The sequence below is a fragment of the Miniopterus natalensis genome, chromosome 13 (genome assembly GCF_054644295.1).
Source record: "Miniopterus natalensis isolate mMinNat1 chromosome 13, mMinNat1.hap1, whole genome shotgun sequence".
In the NCBI taxonomy this organism is placed as follows: Eukaryota; Metazoa; Chordata; class Mammalia; order Chiroptera; family Miniopteridae; genus Miniopterus; species Miniopterus natalensis.
Genome location: NC_142093.1, coordinates 61,003,761 through 61,010,230, shown reverse-complemented (window position 1 = coordinate 61,010,230; position 6,470 = coordinate 61,003,761).

Sequence of the window (6,470 nt, the reverse complement as noted above, 5' to 3'; positions counted from 1 at the left end):
AACAAAACTTTACAAAGCAGCACATAGACAGTGTAAAATAAACATAAGATTTTGTTGATATGTATACACAAGATTCACAAAGGATCAACATCCAAATATTACTTAAAGTGTTGGAAACACTGAGCCTAAGTGAATGACTTTTCAATATTTTCTAAATCTTTCCCATCAAATCATTATTAATGTTATTACCAAAAAGGAGTGTTTAAAATGGCTGCTGGAAAGAGGAAAGATCTGTTGCTCTGAGGTTTTTCTACATAATATTGCCAGTTCCTCCCTACGCACTCCTCAGGGGAAGGGGAAAAACCGGGCACTTGAGAGAACATCTAGAGCCAGCAAATGAGGAAAGTTCATACGGTCCTAACATAAAAGGCTGTGGGAAAAGTTGATGAGCAGTAATAAAATCGGGTAACAGGACTTTAGCATCTTTATTGAGCTACTGATACTACACCAGTTATATTAGATATAGAGATAGATAAAGACAAGGGAGTGGAAGCATTCCTTTAACTTGATCTGAAATCTGTACTAGGTTATTACGAATAGCTTCTTTGAAATGCCTAAAGAAATCACCCTGGAACAAGACACAGCAACACTCATATGATTTTGTGTGACCAAATAATTCAGTTACCTATTGTAGAAAATCAGAAATGTTTTACATCTAAGTAGGTATTTCTCAGTCTCCAAACAAACTGATTTAAAATTGTCTGAAATAAAGACATTCAAAGCAAACTTTCAATGTGCTTGTACTTGATATTTTAGTGTTGTGACCTTGTTTCTATGGGAACTTCATAGGCAAATGCTGAAATCGAGGCTTCTTGTATTACTTTATCAAATATCTCCTAAATATTCAAAACAAATTGAAATGGAAGTGTAACTATCATGTTCAACATAAGAAGGTGAATTCTGTTCTCGTAAAGCCTGTTTGTTAACTGTTCTGACCGCACACTATTTATCACAGCCCTGGGCTGACTCCACTTGCCTCACCTGCTGCCAGGCCCGGGTCTCCTGAAGCTCCTCTGTCCAGGGCATTCTCGGCTTTAAAGGAAAATCATCAGAACAACTCATTAAAATCTAGCAATTTGTTTAGCTAGTAAATTCACAATATTTCCTGACTTCTACTTTTATTCTTATTCACTCCAATGAGCTTATAAACATAGGGCTGAGAGGTATGTGTTGCTTCTGAGTCCTGCACAGTCATTTTGGATGGAAATAATCAAAACTGGAGCAGGTTAAGACACACCCGCTTTATGGGGAGATTCTACAATATGAGCTGTGTTCTAAAGTTCTGTAAGCACCACGACAACTGCATCTGGCGTGTGTGTCACCTGCAAGTCAGCTCCTCCTACTCCATAGCTGTGCTCCACCGCGATTCACATTTCTCAGCCCGGCCTCTTCAGCAGCAATATAGGGACAGTTAACACGGGCCTCACTTGTAGTTAAAGGGGCCACATGATATATCCATCAAAGGGAGTTGTAAATTTTAAAAGAATTTCATAAAGGTCCTATACTGGTCTCTGGCACTATTATCTCCTAACACTTCCCATCTATGTTAAGGTTTACCATACAGCACCATGCAGGGCACATGTTTTTCCAAATTTTTATTCCCTTTCTGTTTAAAGCTACAGTTAATGAATTCACATCACTTTTTCACAAGATTTAACTAACATAAAAAAGCGGATTTCCCAGTTACAAAGTCCCATGAACCATCTGGGTCAATCCATAGGCTTCATTACTACAAATCTTAATAAAATTAAGAGCTTAACTAAAGTTTAAGTACAATAAGAGCTTTAAGACATTTCATCTATGAACTAATGAAATAATATGGCATTTATTGTTTTCAAAGATTTTTTTATTGAGTTTTTAGAGAGAACTAGGGATCAGCTGCCTCCTGCACACCCCCTACTGGAAATGGAGTCCGAAACCCAGGCATGTGTCCTGACCAGGAATTGAATCAGCAACCTCTGAGTGCATGGGATGAAGCTCAACCAACTGGGCCACAGGGGCCAGAGCGAATCTGGCATTTAAGTGAAACAAATGGACAAATATATTTTCACAACTTTATGAGAGAATGGTTTCCACTTCAAAGAACAGTGTTCATGAGCCACATTGTTACCCAGAATTATTTTAAATCAACCATTTCCTCTCTTTTCCTTGTCTCCTCCATCTTCTCTGTGCCCCCCACCCCAACACCACCCATTTGGTCTTTAAAACTTTCACCTCAACAGTCTAACAGGATTCTATTGGAAAGCAGCGGTGGGGGGATGGTCAGAGGTAACCATGGAGACATACATTCTTGGGCAGGATCTGACATCTTAACGCCAAAAATTTTAAATTACAAATCAAAGTCTAAATTTGTTTCTTTCTTTTTTGCAAAGGTTGAACAACAAGCAATCTTATGAACCACACCACCTCTCTTTAGAAGAGGCAATGTAAAAACAAAATCTCTTAAGTCACTAAAGACTAAAAGTGGAAAAGTAGAAATTTTCAAGTAATCGAACTCCATGGGTTCTCCTTTGGGTAAAAAAAACAAACAAATGAATAAATAAAAATTACGATCTACAGTGCTAAGGGTGACATTTCACATTGTTCACTTATTTTATGTTTTATTTTACACAATATTCTTTCCTTCTGTGTTCAAATTGTAGTTGGAAAGGTTGAGGCAGCTCCATCCATAAAACTGAAAACAGCTCACTTAACACCATATAGACCCCTGTGTCAGTGTCTACCTTGAATTTAAAGTACAAATTCAAAGTTGTTTGCTCCTGAACTGTCCAGAGTATCAACTACCTTAACAGGTGGGGGCAAGGGTACCACCAAGCTTTTATCTGGTTCCTTCACTTAGGGACCATCTGGAAAGTTAAGAGTGGATACATAAAATGGATACTCCAATGGTGAGGTATTCAAGTTTTCATTGAGAAAGGAAGAAAACATACCTAAAACTATTCATAAAATCTCACGAAAAGCTAACTAGGGCTATAAACAGGAATGGCTGAGGACTGGAGTGACCCGGGCAGGGATGAAAAATGAAAATAAGGGAAAGACCTGAGCAGTCAGGCAGTACAGAAAGAAACTGACTAGACTCGAGAGGGACGGAATAAGGAGTGGGGTGCCAGGCCTAGCCAGCCTTGGTCCCTGGCGGCCAGCCCTGAAAAAGTCAGCGTCAGGCAAAAAGGAGCCTCAGGCCATAGATCCCTCCCAAGGGACCCAGGGGACAACAAAATCCAGAGGTACACCTGAGAACAGACACCGCCCACCACCTCCTTACCTTGGAGCATCAGCAGGTCAGTGAACTGCTGTCGGTGTTGTTGCTCACTGCCTCCAACATCCAACTTGGCCTTCATGGATGTGGGCGATGCTGCTACAGCCACCATGTTTCCAGCTGCCACCTTATAAACTTCAGACTCGTAGTCTGGTTCTACTGGCCCTGAGCTTCGGCCCAGCTTCAGGCTGGCATTGGGCTTCAAGCAGCAGCTAAGCTCGTTGCCCATTGTGTACCTTCACTCCTCAATTCTGTCACCACCTTTACTTGTCACCCACCTTCCCTGCCTTCAGCAGTCTCTCCTCCAAAACAATGACACAGCTGGCACCCTTCAAGCAGGCACAAACTAGCTTTCTGATGGCCTGGCTGCCAGGCACAGGGCCCGACAAGGGCTCAGGGCCCCTGCCACACACCCTCTGCTTTGCTGCTACTGCCTCCTTTTAGTTGACTAGTATGTGAGGATGGCGACCAACCAAACTAATTCAAAAGGGGTAGGGAACAGACTAACACTGAGAACTACAACCACTTCCAGAAGAGAACACAACCAAAGCTCCTCCTCCTTCGCAGCCAGTTCTCAACTGAAGAGCATTCTCCTGGCTGGGACCAGCCAACCAGAACACATTCCGTGGTCACCTGGCTACCAGAGACCAATCACGCAGAATTCTCGCTATGTGCCCGCCTCACAGAAAAAGCATATGATTGGCTGGTGGGCATGGCTCAGTGGTTGAGCATTGACCTATGACCCAGGAGAGGGAGGTTGGGTTCCCAATCAAGGCACATGCCTGGATTGCAGACTCATCCCTACTAGGGGCCTGCAGGAGACAGCCAATCAATGACTCTCATCATTGATGTTTCTCTCTCACTCTCCCTCTCTCTTCCTCTCTCTGAAATAATAAAAACTCTAAAGAAAAATAAAAAACATGTTTTACACTGCCTGTCCCCTGCTCTCCACCTCCCAAAGTCCAGACTTCTGTTCTTCTTCACTGCATCAGTAGATGTGCCACAGACTCAGGTTTCCATTCATTACTGGGGTGGGGAATGTCTAGCCCACTGGCTGTATGCTGCTTGAGAAATAATTTGATCTGGCCCTGCCACGTCAACCGCAGGTGGAACTTGAAATTCAATAAATCTAGGAACATTTTTAATAGCTAATTTTTAAGTTGATGATTTTGTATGGCGGGAGAATAATGTTATAAATATCCAAATGGCCCTTGGCAGATAAAAGGTTCCCCAACCCTACATGATTACAGGCTGCCTGGAACTCTCAGGTTGTGTGCGAAGTACAGAAGGCATTTGCTAATGCAAGCAAGCCGCTGTCATTAGCAACTCAGTTTCTTTGGGTCTGACAACTGAGTACTTTGATGTGTTTCTCACCAAACTTATTTACACCCTGTTGACCACTTTCCTAAGTAAATGCTCCTCCTCTTTACCTTCCAGAAACTATTAGTTTTCACCTGCATCTTGACCGTAGCAACCCCTGGAGCCCCGGGCCTACTCTTGATAAACAGACTGTAAATGAGGCTCAAAGATACCTTACCCCTCCACTTACTCAGGGGTAGAATAGGAACCAAACTCATCCCTCCCAGTTCAGACATGCAGGAATTCACCGATTTGCATTTCTCATTTCTGTTTCTCCCTACCACAAAGAGAGTTTCCAGTTTTTCTTTCTTTGCCAATAATAAAGCTTAAAGCACGATTTTCTCACTCCAGATTGAGAAACTCAGAGTGGGGAACCACTATCCTGATTTGATGAAGACGATGATAATGATGGTAACATTTGGCAAACACCTACTGTGCTCCCAATCTTCTTTCAAGTGAGATATCTATTTAACCATCCAAAACAATCCTCATTTTACAGACTTTGCAGAAGAAATTGAGACACAGAAGTAAAGTAAAGCTTCTGAGGGTCACATGATTGTTCATGGGTGGAGCCAGGATATGATTCCAGATAACGTGGGATAAGGACTTTCTATCAGGATTTTTTTTTTTTTTAATGTGGATCTTTAATATATTTTCTGTCTTTCAACAGTAAGTTTCTCCAATGTGCCAGACACTGTATGTGTGAAACACTCCCACCTCCAGTGAGTCCAGCAGATAAAAAAAACAAAGGCTTAGAGAGTCCCATGGTCTGAGGCCACAAATTGGGAAAGTACTTTAACCTGGGACTCAAACCTTGGTCTGCCTGACCCCAAAGTACATTCTGGTGTAAAGAGTCGGAGTTTTATTCTGGAAACACAGACCAATTGATGCTTGGAAGTGTGTGTGAGGGCAGAATGGCAGGAGATGAGGTCAGAAGAGGGGTCCCCAAGTACCCTGCAGGCCTTGGAAAGGACTTCACATCATAGCCTGGAGGAGCAAGACAATCATGGAGAACCACTGAACTTGATATTTTAACAAAGGTCCTTGGCTCCTGTGTAAAGCCTAGACTAGATGTATCAAAATGTTTGCAAACCTCTTATTAATAGATATAAACTCATTTATCAGGACATCTTAAAGGGTTGGAGTAAGAAACAAAGGAGGACTATCAGGGGCCCTGGCCTCAAATCCGAAGCCTTCTTGGTACCCTTGCCTTCCCACTTGGCCATCCTAATGACCCATCTGATAAACTAAATGAAAGGTCATTTTAAACAAGCCTCAGGCTGATCCATGAGCCCTTTACCCCAGGATCATTCAGTTGACATCTCTTCCCCAAATTTTAGGCCAACTGGTTGCTCCCCCATCCCCTCCCTGATGTCTGTTTTCTATTTCTATGTCTTGCACCCAAGTCCCCAGTCTTGAGGCGCCATCCACCCCAACTCAAGCCTCACTGCTACCAACTGCCAACTGGTTCCAACTGCCAACTGCCAAGATTTCAGCTTACTCTCCTTTCTTGCTCCCCTTCCCTCCTCTATCAGTTATTTTTTTTCTCTCTCTCCCCACTTCCATTCCTGGCGAATGGAAAAATGAAAGCCTCCTCTGATATCTACAAATAACATTTCAGGAAAGTGGGCAATCTCTATTAGTCAATTATGGGAACAAAGTTAATGGCTATCCAGCCCAATCTGGAAACTCCCAACGTACTATCAAATCACAGGTTATGGCTGCATGAGCAGAAACATAGTTCAGTGTTGGATCAAACTGGGAGCAGCATGCTCCTCTCAGAAGGCTTTCGTTAGTGTCCAAAGCCCTCTTGAGATGCTGAGGGCTCCATTCTTATGGAAAGAGCCCTCATCAG